The sequence below is a fragment of the Calliphora vicina genome, chromosome 5 (assembly GCF_958450345.1).
Source record: "Calliphora vicina chromosome 5, idCalVici1.1, whole genome shotgun sequence".
Taxonomy (NCBI): domain Eukaryota; kingdom Metazoa; phylum Arthropoda; class Insecta; order Diptera; family Calliphoridae; genus Calliphora; species Calliphora vicina.
In genome coordinates, this window is record NC_088784.1 from 107,492,334 (window position 1) to 107,510,955 (window position 18,622).

The following is an 18,622-nucleotide window of genomic DNA, read 5'->3' on the forward strand; positions in this document are numbered from 1 at the left end:
TTTTTTTAATTTAACTTTTTTTTATAATTCATTAGTGAAAATTATTTTATTACAAAAAATATTTTTCGAACGTTCGAAAAATTCTTAAAATTATTTGGTTTTACTAAAATATCAATCACCAAGTCCTCCAAGTACAATCAGAAAAATTTATTTTTGCAATTCAATAATTTTCACTAATGAATTGCAATAAAAAGTTAAATTAAAAAAAAAATAAATTTAAAAAATATAAAAAATAAGAAATTTTAAATTTTGTTTACCTAAAAATATTTAAAATTTGTATTTTAATGTATAATTTGGTGAAGGTTATATAAGACTCGGCACATCCGAATATAGCTCTCTTGCTTATTTATTAACATTTTAAACTTTCTGTGGAAATACCCATACATGACATATTCATAAAGCAAATCATAATAATTTGAGTTAAAATTGTAACGTTTTTATTTAAAAATTTTTGAATTGAAATCGTGCGGTTTGTAGCGTATCCATTTAGTTCATATCTTGGTGTTATCTTTATGCTGATTTTTTAATTGTTGTTGAAATTTTTCGCTCAGCACTTAAACAAGTGGCAGCATTGCAAAAGCAGCACAGCACCGTTCAAACGAACGGATGGATACTGTCGCACATTGTATTTCTCGGATTGTGTGTTTAGTACTGAAACAACCGGTGTTGTGACGAGTGTATAGTTTATTTAGTGCTCGTAGTTTTCGTTCGCCTACAAAAATTTAGTCAAAAATTATTTTGTTTTTGATATATAAAAATAAAACAAAAATTTAAAAAAAAAGTAGAAGAAAATTTATAAAATATATAACTTTTGCTTTTTTTTACTCGTGCTACACCGTGTACGCCTTAAAACAGAGACAAGGGAGAATAATCAAAAATAAGAAGCAAAAAAAAAATAAAAATATTAAATATTTGGAAAACAAATAAGATACAGCGGCTTTTAATAAAGTGCTGTGAGTGAGAGTGGTGAAAAATATTAAAAATTATTTGCTTTTCTTTTTTGAATGAATGAATGAATGATGAAAATAATATAAAAGTAAAGAGCAAAAAGATGGTGAGAAAATTCTAAAGAAAATTAAAAGCAGAGTGTATCCTTACAAAATTAAACAATAACAATAAAAACGAAAGCAGCAGCAGCCGCAGCCTTATACATCATAGTGTAGTAGTCTAGTGTAGTGTAGTTTAGTGTAAAATAGTAAGAAAAATAAAACAAACAAAAAAATAAAAACAAAAGTACTCAACTTTATTATTACAGTATGTACTCGTATAGAAATGAAAAGTACTTGTCGTAATTGTACTCTTCGTTGTCGTCGTCGTCGTGGTAGTCGTACAACCACCATACAACAAATAGCAACTACAACAACAAAAACAACTAGAGCAAATACTATAAACAACAGCAGTAATATATGTATGTAGAACAGATGAGAGTGAAGCAACATCTAGCATTTTACAACAAACAGCCCCAACCAACAACAGCCAACAACCATCATTATCATCAACATCTTCTTCATACACTGTGTGCTGCTCTACTGGTGACGAGACCAGGCCAAGAGCACCACCAGCCAACAACAAATAGATTCACAAATTTAACTTGAACAACTGAAGAAGAAAATAGTACAAGAACAAAAATAACAACAAAAACAAGAACAAGAACCACAACCAGAGCAGAGGAATAAAAGTGTAAAATCAAAAGAAACAAATACGACGAAGCAGAAGAGGAGACAGTCAGCGCAAAAAAAAACAAAAAAACATTATAGAACCAAAAAGCACATTGCCAAACCAAGAACACGGTACGGGATTCCGAACTATTTATTACTTAGTCCGTATTTTTTTTTAAATATTAAAAAAATTGTGTTGCTTTTTTTTTCTCCTTTTGTTGTTGATGTTGGTGTTTTCTTAATACAATTTTATTAGCAAATAATTTTGTTTTTGTTGTGCTGTGTTGTGTTGTGTGTTGTTCCATATAGTTTATTGAAAATCGAATGAAAACAACAACAAAAGAAAAATAATAAATTAAACCCAACAAGAAAAAAAGGTCTAAAGCCATTAAAACGCGTTTTATTACCCCCAGTTACCAAGAATACTGGGAATTTAATACAGGACCTCTAAAGCTGGAAAGAGAATTAAAGCAAACAAAAATAATATAAAAATAAAGAAAAAAAAGGAAGCGAGTCATTAGAATCGTTACAAACCAATCAAATTAAAATAAAATAAAGCACATCTAAGCATAAAGTCAATATGATTAGTTGACATTAGAAAAATATACAAAAATAACAACAAATAATATTTGAAATCAACATATTTGCATGTAAATACAGCAGATACATGTGTGTATGCAAAAAAAAATCTCAATATTTATTATTATCAGGGCTGAGATTTTCATGCATTAAAAAAAAAATATGTTCTATAAATCAAGGTTGGTTACCGTTACCGCTAAGCCACCGTTAATCCGAAACAGTTCTTTCAGCTTAACTACCGTTGCCATTACCGCTAAGCTACCGTTACCGAAATAACTGCTATTACCTTTACATAGATATTCTATAACTAATTTGAAATTAAAAAAAATACAAAGTTTTGATTTTTGAAAATGGAATTTATTGAAATCTACAGAACTTGTCAACTTATTTTTAATTTGTGTAAAATTTATTAATAATTAAAATAAGGATGCAATTACTTTTTTGTTAAAACGTTTGTTACAATAACAAAACACATGTAAAATGTACACTCAAAGTACACGCTTGTACGCACATAGAATTTTCTGAAAATAAGCGAATTCACTTAATTGTGAATAAATTCAAAAATAATTCATTCATTTTTATGATCGATATCTCATTTTGTTCCCATTACATTTCGCTTTGCGATAAAGTAACAAATCTAAACAATTCCTGCAGTTTTCGAATTTTCATGATTTTTTTAAAACAAAAAAATTTGATTTTTTCACATAAAAAATATATTTGTTGCATCAATTTAATATTATAACTCCGAAACTACTGAGCCGATTAAAAAGCAATATATGTGAAAATTTATACATAGCGTGGGGAAAATGATATCAACATTCAATCAATCGATAGAACTACATTAACTACTTAATTTTATGTATATCAAACAAAAAAGTTAAATTTTGTGAATATGAGCGAATTCACTTAATTGTGAATAAATTCGAAAGGAATCAATCGATTTTTATCTTCGATATCTCATTTTGTTGCTATTATATGCAGCAAATTTAAACAATTTCTGCCATTTTCGATTTTTCATGAGTTTTTTAAAACACAAAAATTAGCTATTTTCAAGTAAAAAATATATTTTTTGCTTCAATTTATTATTATAACTACGAAACTACTGAACCGATTAAAACGCAATATATAAACAGATTGAAGGTTATGTGAACTTTTCTGAGTTTAGTTTCAATAATATTGGACTAATCGTTTTTGAGTTATCATAAATTATGTGGAGAAACATCTAAAAAAAATTCTCAATTTTAGAAAAAAAAAAATTTTTAAAAATTTATCCATAGAATTCCAAAATTTTACCATTTTTGTACTTGGTAACCATGATACATCAAATCTATATAGTGGTTAGTGAAAGCTTTTTGTGCTGTTGTCCTGTGTAACACTTAAACCATTCAATATAAATATTCTCAAAAATACGTAAATTTATAGACTGAGATCGAAAACTTTTGAACAAAACCCAACTTGGTTGTACAAAAAGTTGGCCAAACAATCAAAGGTCTGTCGTCAAACTGATTAAAATGTTATTAAACAGTATCGGGAGAACTTGTCCATTGATAGAAAATCTGGTTCATGTAGAAGGAATGGTCCACATGATGTTTCTAAAGCAAATAAATAGAAAATATTTTCAAAAGAGCTCCAAACACATCCGATAGGAAAGCAATCCGGTTAGTACAGTACTAGGACTATTTGGTACGTAAAGTTAAAGACAATGCAGGCTTAAAAAAGGGACTCAAAGGCTCCTGTCAGGAACTCTGCAAAAAATCTAGAGCCCAAAAACAGAGCACGGAAAAAGAAGTCAAATTTTTTACAAAAAATATACCTGCTGCATAATGGATAATGTAACGTATGTTGTGGAACATTTTTCGCAGCTTCCGGGTTAATATTTTATAGTGCTGATGCTCGAGGGAATGTTGTAGAAAAGTTTAGAACCCAAAAGCAGAAAATGTTCCCAAAAAAGTCCTTGGCATGGCAAGCAATATGCAGTTGCAGCAAAAGAAGCCAAACATTTGTTACAAAAAGGCTCTATAAGTACCGAAATTTACATCAGAGAATGTTTACAAGAGAGGATACTTCCATTCATAAGACTTCTTAATGTTTCCACTTATTTTTGGACTGATTTGGCATTCCGTCACTATGGTAAGCAAGGTCTTGAGTAGTACAATACCAATAATGTGGTATTTGTACCAAGAAATGCAAATCCTACAAACTACCTCGAGCTAAGGCCTGCGGAGAGATATTGAGATCTTGTTAAAATAGAATTAAAGGTGTCCAAAAGTGTGGTATATTTTAGTTGGATGGATTTGCCTCCCGTGGTACAAAATTGACATTATTGTATGAATACCGCTAAGGGCCTTTTTTCCATAGTGGCATGATGTCAAATCAGGCCAGAAATATGAAGGCACTTTGTGCTGTTTTAAGAAAGGTAAAAGCCGTTCATGCCTGATGTCACATATGATTTTGTCACAACTGCAAATGGCTTGCCACACAAGAAACTCTTGGGGAATTTTTATAACAAAATATGAAAAATAAGCAAAAACAAATCATTGCAATTTTCTTGCAAACCATTTGATTCGGAAAAATAATTCTTCAAAATTAATTTTGGTTTTCTGACTACAACCATTTATTTGCATGAAAATCTCAGCCCTGATTATTATAAATAAGCGAAAGTGAAAAGAAAAGTGTCAATAAAAATTTAGTGTTTTAGTAAAACAAATTCAGCAAAAAATCAAATCAAATAAATACAAAAATAATATGGAAAAATATATTAATAATCAGCCATAAAAATTTAAGTAATTTCCCAAAGAAATAACAAAAAAAAAAAATCAACAAAGTCATAAAAATATAAAGAAAAAAAGTTTAAGAAAATAAAAAAAGAAATAAACCAGGACTTCTCTGGCCTAGAACAGAGGTAAATTAAGAGAGTGAGTGAGTAAGTGAGTGAGTGAGAGTGTCAAAGTGTTTGTTGTGTACGCGCTTTTGTGGCGGCGGAGATGCTGGCGCCAACCACTGTTGTCACTGTAACAGTTGCGGGCGGCGTCAGTTACAATAACAACAACAACAAGAACCTAAACAACATAATGCACACATGTTTGATACAATCATCAGCATCAAAAACAACAAACTCATCATCAACAATAGCAACAACAGTAACAGCAACAGCAACAACTGCTAAAACAACAACAGTTCCCGTAACAACAACGAAACAACAATTGTGATAAATTAAATTAATTATTCTTAATCTTAAGGGTAAGTGCTAAACAAATCTTAAATCTCCTTCATGCTAAACAAACAAACAAACATTCATGTTTGTTTTATTAATTGTAAAAGCCGGAAAGTGCATTTAATCATTTTCCATTAACCTCTATCTCTATCCTCTACTTATCTCTAATGGCAAACAGCCCCTTGTAGCCCTTTCCCCCACCTCTCCTCTCTTAACATTTCCCCCAGAATACCGTTAAAATAAAGACATCAACTAAATTTATACATTCGAAGCAATCAGCGAACACCCACTCATTTGATGTTTAGATCCATTGAATTATAATTAAAACGTCAGGCTACAGACGGCCAATAAACACACTAAAACTAAATTAAATTCATAAATAAATATTTGTTGTCGTTCGACTACAAATTTGTATTGGAATCTACTCGTATTAGTATTAAGCATAGAGAAACTCAAACAAAAAAATTACTCAAAATAATTCCACATACGAGTGTTGTTTTTGTTTTCACATAGTTTTTTTTACTAATAAATTCTCACCACTTAGGTTTTTGACAACTGAGTTAGGTCTTTGATAGGAAAGTTTCCGATCTATGGTATTAAGTGTTAGAAAAAAACTTCAGCACACACTGAGAAAAGATATAGTTGTACATATTTTTTAACAATATTATGGTTACTGTAAGTATTTATATGATTGCAGTAACCATAATATGCTAAAGTTATCATTCACATGATTACCGTAATTATATGTATATATGATTGTGTTAAATATATATTTATGGCAATCATGTGCATGATGAATCATTATATTATAATTGTTGTTCTCAGATTATGATAACCATAAGCCGAGAACAACATAATCCTGTATCATAAAAATGGTTGTCACAAACGTGTTGTTTTTAAGTCGAGAAATTTTTGGTTAAATATGATATATGAGCGGACCATTTATCGAAATAAAAGAAAAGCTGGGGTTACAAAATAAAAAAAAACAAGAGTTAGGGCCTTTCTATATTAAGGTAACGATATACTCATTTGCTGCAATCATATGATTTATACAATCATGTGAATCTTAAATTTACTATATTATGGTTACCGCAATCATATAAATAATTACAGTGACCATAATATTGTTAAGAAAAACTTGTAAAAATTTTGAAATGGTTACAGTGCACATATACAACTATATTTAGTATCTGCGTGCAGTTCTTGGTAGTACAAGAGTTTTTGCCAGCCAGTTACCAGCCTAGTGGTCCATGAATACCCCCTGGATAACTAGTGAAATTAATAGCGAAACAACAAATACTTTTTGTTAATTTGTTGTTAGCTCTATTATTAAGATAACTAGTACATTTCAATTAGAAAATTCTAAGTGTATTTCAGAAATCTTCAATTGAATTTACGAAATTTCTAATTACAAAAGTTCGAATATTTTTGCAACAAACACGATAATTTAAGGTACTGCATTGAAAGCGCCATTCAAAGACCTTTCACATGATAACAATATTTTGTATTCTTCATTTGCGATAAATATGACAAAATTCATGAAAACCTTAAAAAGTACAATTTTTATACTTTGATCCAGCTTACCAAATACTGAACCCAGGACAAACATTTTGAGAAAAGTTGTCTTAGAATTAATTAAACTTTTATTTTAGTTATGAATGAAATAAACATTATTATAATAATAATAGAAAAATTGAAAAGTACTATTGGAAAAAGTAAAGGTACCATTAATTCTCTTTTTAGGTCCCCGTTTAGGTCCCTCATTTCTTTCACGAAATTCTAAAAGTACCATTAGAAGAATAAAAGTACCACCAACTATGTGGGTTCTCACTCACGACCATATGTGTTTAATATACTGATACTAAATTCAGTAAGTAACAAAAGTAACAAAATCAATCCCCACAAAGTCTCTTATTTAGAAACATTATTGGATTATATTAAAGAAAAAGTACCATTAAAAGAAGAGAAATATTATTAAGCCGCTCTATCACGCTCTCTTTATATTGCTAAGTTCATATAAAGCATTAGAAAAGTACCCTAAAAATAGCAAAAAGTACTATTTTTCCCATATTCAATTTATAAATTCTTCATTCTGGTTAAAGTTTGTGTGACTTAAATAATGCGAATCAGAGTTGATTTCCCGTTTTTACACTTTTTGGTACTTTATCCTACAATGAGGTTTTACGTATTTAATTCAAATTGTTTTAGGAACTCATAATAATATATTTATATGTATTTGCCATTATATAAAGACAAACACTTATTTTATGGAAAAAGTACCAACAACAGATACAATTCTTTTTATAGGTGCGAATTTCCAAAGTACCAAATACATACTTAATTGAAATTTTAGAAAATATTGTATGTAATTTTTTGAGTCATGGAAATATAACCATATACGGATATCACTACTCGACAAAAGACCAAAAAAAGACCCGTGTCTCCCACTTTGCCCAAACTCATGCACTTTTTAAATATTCTTTATGACAAGGGCTACAACTTTGAGTCAGAGAAAAAATTAAAAAATCAAAATTCCGAACTGTTTGCAAGTAATGAGCTCAAATCTTTGGGGGCCCATAAAAAAAGTGCATAACTTTGGGCAAAACTGGGAGACACGGGTTTTTTATCACGTAGTGGTGTCCGTATATGGTTATTTTTTTTTGTGTTGCACTATGTAAGTAAAGCATATTTCTTAATTTAACTTCTCCCCTATTAACTTCAAACTTTAAAATAGTACCCAAAATATAAGTTCACAAAATTTACCTGGTTTTACCATCTAAACATTTCAATTTCCAAAATTCTCTTCATAGTGGAGTTATTTTTTTTACACGGAGCTATAGACCCGCTTCTGGCTCAACTTTTAGTAAGATCTACATTAAGAGCCGTTGTAGAAGTGACATACCGAGTCCGAAGTTTACAACTAGTATCTATAAAACTGTAGGAGAAAGTTTATGCACAGGAATTTTATGAACAAAAAAAAAATCCACAAAAATCATGAATTAATAAGATTTTTCAAAGATTTTATCATGATGTTAGTTTTCCTTACAACAAATATTTAACGAGATAAACGTGATGCAGCAAATAAATTCTTGTACATACTCCTTAATAAACAAATACGTATTTATTTTTTTATTTATTTATTTATTTATTATTTGATGTAATGTAAATATTAAACAAATCAAAACTGTTAGTTTATATTAAAAATGCAAAATCAACAAGAAATAAAAATTAATAAGAAACAAACTAAACAAACATTTTCCACAAAACACTAATTGCAATACATAAATGTATCACTACTTAGATGAATTAAAATCTGATAAAAAATAATAGATATGACTAGTGTTTAACATCATTATCTAAAATTGAAAACACATGTCAGTTACATACATGATGACAACTAGTGACTGACCATCGATATGTATGTTTAACTAGCTGAACCCTGTCCGCGTTGCTGGCCTTTAGAAAACATTTGTTTTATATTGCATATCGATCTCGATTTTAATATACAGTGTCGGACAAAGTCGGTGAATCAACTTTCAATGTTAATGAATCAATGAATTCAAAAATTCAGTATGGAAATATCTTATTCATGACCCTATGTATAAGCAAACCAAATTGTTTATTACAGACAGAAAATTAAAATCTGACTTTATACTGTTACCTAAAAGGCTTTTCTGAAGACACCGTAAAAATATCATCAAAATAGGTCCAGCCATTTTTGAGTCCATACGGAACATATATACACACATCCATTTTTATGAAATATAGGGCATTAGCGGTATAATGTAAAAATTGGATTTTTACACACCCCTCCGCCCACACACCTAATATCAAAAATCTGTCTGTACAGTGATAACCGCTGGGCTTTTCTGAAGATTCCTTGAAAATCGCATCAAAATCGGTCCAGCCGTTCTTTATATATATAGATGGCATTAGCGGTAAAATGTAAAAATTTGATTTTGCCACGCCTCTCCGCCCACAGACTGATATTGAAAAATCTGACTTACAGAGTTACCCGCTAGGCTATTCTGAAGATTCCCTGAAATTTTCATCAAAATCGGACCAGCCGTTTTTGAGTTCATTCGGAACATACATACAAACATCCATTTTTATATACATATATAGATAGGGCATTATCGGTATAATGTAAAAATTAGATTTTTACACGCCCCTCCGCCCACAGACCGAATATCAAAAATCTGACTATACAGTGTTACCCGCTGGGCTATTCTGAAGATTCCCTGAAAATTTCATCAAAATCGGTAGAGCCGTTTTTTATATATATAGATGGTATTAGCGGTATAATGTATAAAATTAAAAATGCCACGCCCCTCCGCCCACAGACCGAAAATCTGACCATACAGTGTTACCCGCTAGACTATTCTGAAGATTCCCTGAAAATTTCATCAAAATCGGTCCAGCCGTTTTTGAGTTCATTCGGAACATACATACATACATACCCACATACAAACATCCATTTTTATAAATATAGATCAGTCACGAGCAAAATTGGGATTCTAATGCACGCGTGCATAGGCCAAAAAATTCTGCTGACGCTTTGTTGACACACCTACACTATAAGCTTGTGTGTATTAGTGTGTCTGTGTTTTACTGAAATGACCACTTGTTTGTTGCTTTGTTACGATCTCTGAGATCAAAATCAAATCAGTTGCTGTTTAGCATTTGTAGAAGCAAGTTTATGTTGCGGATTTTTTTATGTTTATGATTTTCTCTCTTTTATTACAGTCAGTGCAGTCAGTCATCTCTCTGCTGCTTAACGCACACAAATATACTCATGGTGGTATGTGTTTGCCCATGACTGATATAGATATATAGATATAGATAGGGCATTATCGGTATAATGTAAAAATTAGATTTTTACACGCCCCTCCGCCCACAGACCGAATATCAAAAATCTGACTATACAGTGTTACCCGCTGGGCTATTCTGAAGATTCCCTGAAAATTTCATCAAAATCGGTAGAGCCGTTTTTTATATATAAGATGGTATTAGCGGTATAATGTATAAAATTAAAAATGCCACGCCCCTCCGCCCACAGACCGAAAATCAAAAATCTGACCATACAGTGTTACCCGCTAGACTATTCTGAAGATTCCCTGAAAATTTCATCAAAATCGGTCCAGCCGTTTTTGAGTTCATTCGGAACATACATACATACATACATACATACCCACATACAAACATCCATTTTTATATATATAGAAGATAAGATTATTATTTCTATCAAGTATACGCCACCAGAGTTATATCAGTTATAATCGTAGTTGTTTCTATTCTGCTTTTGGTTTGGTATTCATTAAATGTGAATGAAAATGTAAATATTAATTAAACCCATTTGTCTTTCTCTCTGCAATTTATTTTGAAAATCATAAGTTTTTTTGTCTCGTATATATAACATTTATATATTAGAACATCTTGTTATATTACGCATACGCCCCTTTGTTCTTGAAAATCTATCTACTATAAATAAATGAATCAAAAACAGAAATTATAATGATAGATTGCAATATCTGAAAAACCTTAATTAAATTGCTTAAAAAACGAAAACAGTTTGATAGCTGACAGTTTAGGGTTAATTAAAATTAAGCATTACATGATTAATTTTCATTATTTTTTAAATAATGAAAATTTGTTTGACCACAGCTATGATTTTTCAAGAAAAAATATCATTCTAAGTACACCCAGAGAAAAAATATAGCTGTACATGTTGCTGTAATCATTTCAACAGTTTTACAAGCTTTTTAACAATGTTATGGTCTCGGTAATTATGTACATGATTGTGGTAACCAAAAGTTAAGATTTACATGATTTTTATTGCAATTATATTCATGATGAATCATTACCTAATAATATGTTGTTCTTAGATTTTAAGAACATCATAATATGGTAAATCGTTTATAATAAAAATGGTTGTCCCAAACATATACTCAATTACAGTAATCATATATATTATTTATACAATAATGTGAATCGTAACTTTACCATATTATGGTTACCGCAATCATAATTACCGAGACCATAATATTGTTAAAAAAAACTTGTAAACATTTTAAAATGGTTCCAGGTAACATGTACAGCTATATTTTTTCTCTGGATGTACTTAGAATGATAATTTTGTAATAATAGAAACATACAAAAATACTGGAGTTGTGTTATCGCCATTTATACAAATCAAGAAAATAAAAATGCTTGAAGCAAGCAGATTACAACCATTTAAAGTATTTTAAATTCTTGTTGTACGTGCAGAATTTGTTTATATATATTTTTTATGTTCAATAAATTCGATAAGAATTTTATGATTTTGTCCACACAACGATTAGTAGTGCCCTATAGCAGGTACTTATATGAGATTAAGATAAAATGGTTGAATATTGTAGACCTCGAATTGCGTTTAAATAATTCACAACTTGTTTTTTACTTTCTATACCCTTCTCAATGACTCCATACAGTTAGATTTTGCAAACAAAAAGTCAAAAATTGTCAATCAAATATTTCTTTTGATGGATATCCCACTCGCAAAAGGGTCCATTTTAAAAAATGGTCGACAAAGTTTTTGATTGCCCCCTAAAACTCAGAGAGTTTTTCACCGATGCAAATTTCAACCCGTTCAGAAGACATCGATTTCAAAAGTTGGTTCACTTGACATGAAATCCAAAATACATATGGATCGATACAGATAGCGGATTTTATGTAGTCATACCTGTGTAACCGTCAGTATGTTGAAATCAACTTTCCCTAGCCCCCAAATAAATTATATACATGATTCATACATCAATTTATCCGCTGTACACCTGGTATGGTTGCTATTTAAAATCGAGAAAATCGGACACAAATGGATAGATATAAAAAATACCAGGACAACCTCGATTTTTGATCTATGTCTGGACTACTAAATCGTTAATATCTAATATCTAATGATAGATATTTTAAAGACTTTTTCAAAGACGTATTCAAACTAATAAATTTCAAAAAATTAAAAAAAAATTTAAAAATGGTAACAGAAAAAATTTATTTAATTTATTTATAAAAATATTTAAAATTTTTATTTTAATGAATATTTTGTTGAAAGATTATTGGATTACTAACACCTCGCAGGGAATACTTTTTTGAAAAATATGACAAAAAATGTTTTTTTATCAAGTTTTTGCAAAGATACACATTATTCAAAATTAAATAAAATTTTTATTTATAAATATTTTTTAATGAAATTTTACAGTTACATAAATTTTTCTATTGAAAGTGGAAAAATAATAACAAATTTTGAAAATTATTATCAGGAATCCCGCAATTCCCAAAATAGTTTTGAAAAATCCAAAAAATTAGATTTTTTAGTTTTTGACTATGATATCCGTGACAGGGCGAGGATATCGGAACCCTTTACAAAATAATTAAGAACATATTGGTCCATCTTAAATGGGTTACTATATTTTGATATCGACTATGCGATTTGAGAATTTTTGCCCTAAAGCTAGGTACTCTGTTCAAAATTTCGTGTGAAATGCTGTCAAACTACATATAAAATATTTGGAATGAAATATATGCGAAATAATTTCGCAAAAGTTGTACTCTGTTTTTATTGTGGAAAACATGTGAAATACATCTGGTAACGTTATTTTTCCACACGAAATAACATACGCAGCACTTCTTTCGCACGAAATTAAAAGCAACAGCTAGCTGTCAAACAGCATATAAAATGTTTCGCATGAAAAAACCATGATTTTTCGCAAATATGAACAGAGCACTAGGCTTAAAGTTGAATTTTAGATAAAAAAAATAGCCTATTTTTGGATAATACAAAAATTTTGGATGTATCAAAAACATTAGATTTTTTTCATTTAGAATATTTTACGTAAAGTTAGCTTTTTAAAAAGTATAAATGCCGTATACATCTTTTTAGAAATTTTTTAAATAGCTTAAAAAGAATAAAAGTACTTTTTTCCAAAAAAAACTAGCGAAAATCGCTTTTTAAATTTTTTTAAATTCAAATGCATATAACTTTGGTGTCAGTCACCATTTTTAAACAATTGTTTTTATTTTTGGCACATGTATTTGTTGTTAGTCCAATAAAAGAAAAATTGAGAAAATTGGGAAATATTTGGACACGATGTTATAAAAAAACTGGAGTAGGATGGGTAAAAATGTTGAAACTTTAATTTTCAAATGCGAAAATAAGAAAATAAGAGATAATTGATAGCTACGAGTAGAGTAGTGCTCAGCGATGAGATTCTAGATATGTATTTTTTTGGAAATCGAAACACAGACGAAGAAATAGGATCGTTTTCCTATTTTTTGGGACCCCTTGCCGTACTCCTGGTGGGCCCATGTGGTCCAAATTCAAAACTTAAACTCGACACACTTCTTCTTTGAGTATGTCAAATTTCATTCGAACTAAGGTTGTAGAAGTTACAGATTTATTTCCCTCTTTTTTTTCTATACCCCTGTGCGTCGTTTACTCCCTGCTCTTTACAAAGAAAGCCAATTCTTTAATTTACTTTTAATTGTTAAATCACATTCCCATTTCAACTAATTACTGTCAATTTAATCAAATTCTATATAAACATCTACTGCAAATATATAAATAATTAATATACAAACTGGATTTATCCTAATACTCAACTAAAATCATCTAAAACACAAATTATAAATAATTAATTACTGCTAATTAAGAATTCTATAAATATTTAATAACAACTTTTAAACACAGTGTCAAACAATTTAATCATAACCCCACAAGACTTAAACACAACACAAATTAATTTGATTATTTAAGATTTAGTTAATAAATAAAACAAAATATATTTTGAGTAAATTCTTTCCTTCTCCTGAAACAAATAACAAAACCCATAAGGTCTATGAACTAAAACCAGACATTTTTACAAGTAATTTTGTTATTTATAAACTAAATTGTTTAATACAAGCCATAGACATTTTAATTTAATTCACCTTGATTAATTTGAATTTTCGTGTCAAAAGATTATGACCAGATGACTGCAGAGATTTCAGTCAAATGATCTCTTGTTTGTTAGTTTCAGAGAATAGTGACGTCAAAATTGTTGTTTGTGTTTTTATAAATATTAATCTAAAATAAATCTTCTCCACTGCCCACTCACTCACTCACTCACTCTCATTTTATTTTATTTACTATATGTTTGAATGTTTAGATGAATGTAGTACACTTGCAGTCTGTCTGGTCTGTTCTGTTCTGTTCATTAAACTACAATGAACACGTTAAAGCTACAAAGCGCACTGAATGATCGATCAAATTATGAAACAAAAATTCTTGATGCTTAAACCAATACATCACAGCAACTTTTTAACAAGGATGATTTTGCCAAGAAACAAACAACAAAAATTTTAATTCGATTTTAATGTTTTTTTTTTTTCTTATTCGTTTAGATTTAAATGAATGCCATAGTATTGGAAATTATTATTTTTATTTTATTATTATTTTATTTTATTTTACTTTATTGTATTGTATTTATTTTTGTTGATGGTACGGGTTCATAATTGAATTGACATGTTTCTTTGAATAACTTTATTTTGAAAAATGGATATGGAATTTATTTAAATTTTTTGGTTACCAATTTTCCACTACAATAAATATAAAAGAATCGAATTTTGCATGGCAATACAATCACAAATGCCAGAATGGCAACGATATTTATGCAATGAAACACAACAAGCTGTCAATAATTTAAACAAAATTGGATTTTAAAGGAATATGTTTTATATGTATGAATATGATTCAAAGATAAAATTATGGTGGTTTTGAATGACTCAGAATTGGTAACCACTGCCATGGGTAAGGAAATGACTGTACATGTTGACTGTCAGGCGGCGCAAAGGCTTTGAAGTAATAAGATTAATGAATGAATAAGGAATAACCCAGAGTGTTGGATACCAGGGGAAATTAAAGAAGTAATAGAGCTATATACCCTTCAGTATATACTTTATATACTTTTACACTTTAAAATAATAATTTTTAATATTTTTAGGTAAACTATATTAAAAATTTATTTTTCAAAATTGTTTTTCAATTTTTTTTTTTAAATTTTTTTAATTTATTAGTGAAAAAAAAATTTTTTTTGGTGAACAAAAATTCGGGTTAAAAAATATTTTTCCCGATTTTGACCCATTGTAGCCTTATATACGTCGTTGCAAATAACTTTGACATATCTATCATTATATATCCTTATTGTCTATATTAATGACTTAGTAATCCAGATATAATTCAAATATAGGACAAAAATCGAGTTTGTCCTGGTTCCTAATATCTCAGCCGATTTTCTCGATTTTAAATAGCAACCGAACCGGGTCTATAGCGGATATATTGATGTCTAAATCAAGTATGTAAGTTATTTGGGGGGATTCAGAAAGATGATTTCAACATATAGACGGACAGACGGACATGGCTATATCGATTCTGCTAAAGAATATATGTGACTGAGTCAGAACCAATGACATGTGTTGAATAAAATATTAAGGCCGGGTAACTTATCAAAATTTTAAACATAGTTAAACTTAATCAATATTTAAATATTTTTTTTTGTATGGAAAAAATATATTTAAACATTGATTATGCCTTAACTATGTTTAAAATTTTGATAAGTTACCCGGCCTAAAAAAAAATTTATAAAAATTTTTTAGTATGAAAAAGTACAATATTTTTGATAGACTTAATTTTAAAGTGGCATATTTTTGAATCTAATTGAGATATTGACTTGAAATTGTTTTTGTAAGACCAAAAATGAACTTATCTAAACAAAACAAGTAAGAAAGTATGGTCGGTCAAGCCCGACCATATAATACTCTACACCAAGTAAATGAGTAAAAATATTTTTCTTTTAAAATATCAATAATTTATATTCGTGAGTGATTTTCGGAAGTGGGCCTTATATGACCAATTATGGACCGATTACCATAAAATTAGGTCGTGTGGTTTATGTCTATATGAAAGTTATTTATGTTGAATTTTGTGTATATACCAACATTTTTAAGTGATTTAAGCACGTTAAAGTGATTTTCGGAAGCGGGTCTATATGGGAGCTATGACTAATTATGGACCGATCGTAACAAAATTTGGTGACATGAATTTTGTATATATAAAACTTATTTGGAGCGAAATTTGTGTAGATAAATATATAAATTAAACATTTATGACCGATAAAGTCCAATTTCGAGAGGACATTTGTATGGGGGCTAGGTGATATAATGGAACGATTTCATCCAGTTTCAATAGGCTTCGTCCTTGGGCCGAAAAAATTATATGTACCAAATTTTATCGAAATATCTTCAAAATTGCGACCTGTACTCTGCGCACAAGGTTTACATGGACAGCCAGCCAACCAGCCAGCCAGCCAGACGGACGGACATCGTTTAATCGACTCAGAAAGTGATTCTAAGTCGATCGGTATAATTTACCCCCCTACACCCACTATGGTGGTGTAGGGTATAAAAATATAGCTCGGAATAAATGTGGATCAAATTGTTCCTAATATTTGTAATCCCATTAAAATTTTTATATAAATTTTAGTTTTGGAAACTCAATGAATATGTAATAAAATCTTTATTTATTAACGGAACTCAATGAAATTTTTAACGTTTTTTTATGTTTGTCATTCTAAATAACAAGGTGGAAAAAATTTTTTCAAAAGGTCAAAGGCAATCCCGCAATTCCTAAAAATTGGAGCGAAAACCCCAAAAATGGTATTTTTTACAATTTTGCCTATAGGGTCCACATTTCCTTCGGGGCTGGGAAAATACTTTGGCGATAAATAGGGAACACATCAAGGTTCCCAAAGCTGCTTTTTGTTTTCTGATTCCAGCTTTGGGATTTTAGAACATGTGGCCCAAAATTGAATTTTTTTTATAAAAAAATAGGTCACATTCCGAAGGGCGTAGGGGCGTTATATTTGAAAAATTTTACCTGTTTTTTATACCAAAATGTTCTCTGTAAAGATACCCTACAGAAAAACATAAAATTGTTATATGTTCTGAAAGAAGTTTTTTTTTAATAAAAAAATAGTTAAGTCACCTTTTCGCCCAAAAAAACATCAAAAATCTACTATTTTTTTTAATATTTAAATTGAAAATTGTTTATTTTTGGATCCATATCAAATCATTTGTATATTATTACTAATTTAGTTGTCTAACTAACAAAAAAAATTCGAGTCGATTCGGGCCAAAAGTACGACCCATATTTTTAAAAGAGCGGGCCAAGGTATGGCCAAATTTAAAAATTTTAATTTTTAAATGCCTATAACTCGAAAATTAGAAGAAAATCTTTGAAATAGGATGGGAAACAAAAACATGGCACGTGTTTAAAAATTTGACATGTCGAAGGTACCCTACTTTGAGCCCCATATCGACGCCCCTGGAGCATTTTAATAACTTAAACTCGAATGCTCCTTGGCTACACCCACGTATCCCGATCGGACCAGCCATTTAGAAATGCCAGATTTATTTCCAAAAAATTTCGATTCTGCCCCACTTTCCATTGGTGCCTTCACTGCAATCCTTGTTATTTATTGGTCTTGTGATTCGCAAATTTTTAGTCGTACTTGTGCTCGTTAGTGGCTATGCGTTTGTCCTTTTCTACACAAGTTTTGAGGCTAGAAAGTCGCTCGTGAGGACAGTATTGAAGCCTTAAAGGCTTTCTCGAAATCAAGATCTGCTGAAACTTTGGTTTCTACCTCTCTGTTAATGTGGCTATTCCGAGTGGCTCTTCCATCACGATGGTTGTTTGTTTACATTTAAATAGTGGAGAGATATGTTTGGAGTTGCATAGAATTTGGATGAAAGCATACAAACCCCTGGTCTACACCCGACCAATGAGGAAGTCATGTATAACAGTTTGAGCACTGTGATATTGGGTGTAACAGGCAGGTATTCACTCAAATCCTTAGAACATCTGCATACGACATAGATTCCCTTACAAAAATACTTTACTGTAACATTTACATAACTGCCTTAAAAATTTTAATAAAATATTGTATCTCTTGTGTGACTCTAAGAACACGTCTCGTTTTCATTTCTTTATTAAATTTTTTTCAAACCACAACAAACGAAATGCTCCATTTAGTGATAATAATATTGGGATTTATACTATGCTAATCTAATAGCTGCTGAAAATAGCAGCAAAACTTACACA

The 18,622-nt window shown here is 29.9% G+C and overlaps 1 protein-coding gene across 1 annotated transcript in view; it reads left to right on the top strand.

Annotated features, from left to right (window-relative positions):
• Window positions 1-5,084: 5,084 nt before the first annotated feature.
• Window positions 5,085-18,622, top strand: part of KCNQ (KCNQ potassium channel) — a 130,269-nt gene continuing 116,731 nt past the window's right edge. The window contains exon 1 of the mRNA XM_065514385.1: window positions 5,085-5,477. The gene's annotated coding sequence lies outside the window, so the exon portion shown is untranslated. The remainder of the gene's footprint in view (window positions 5,478-18,622) is intronic.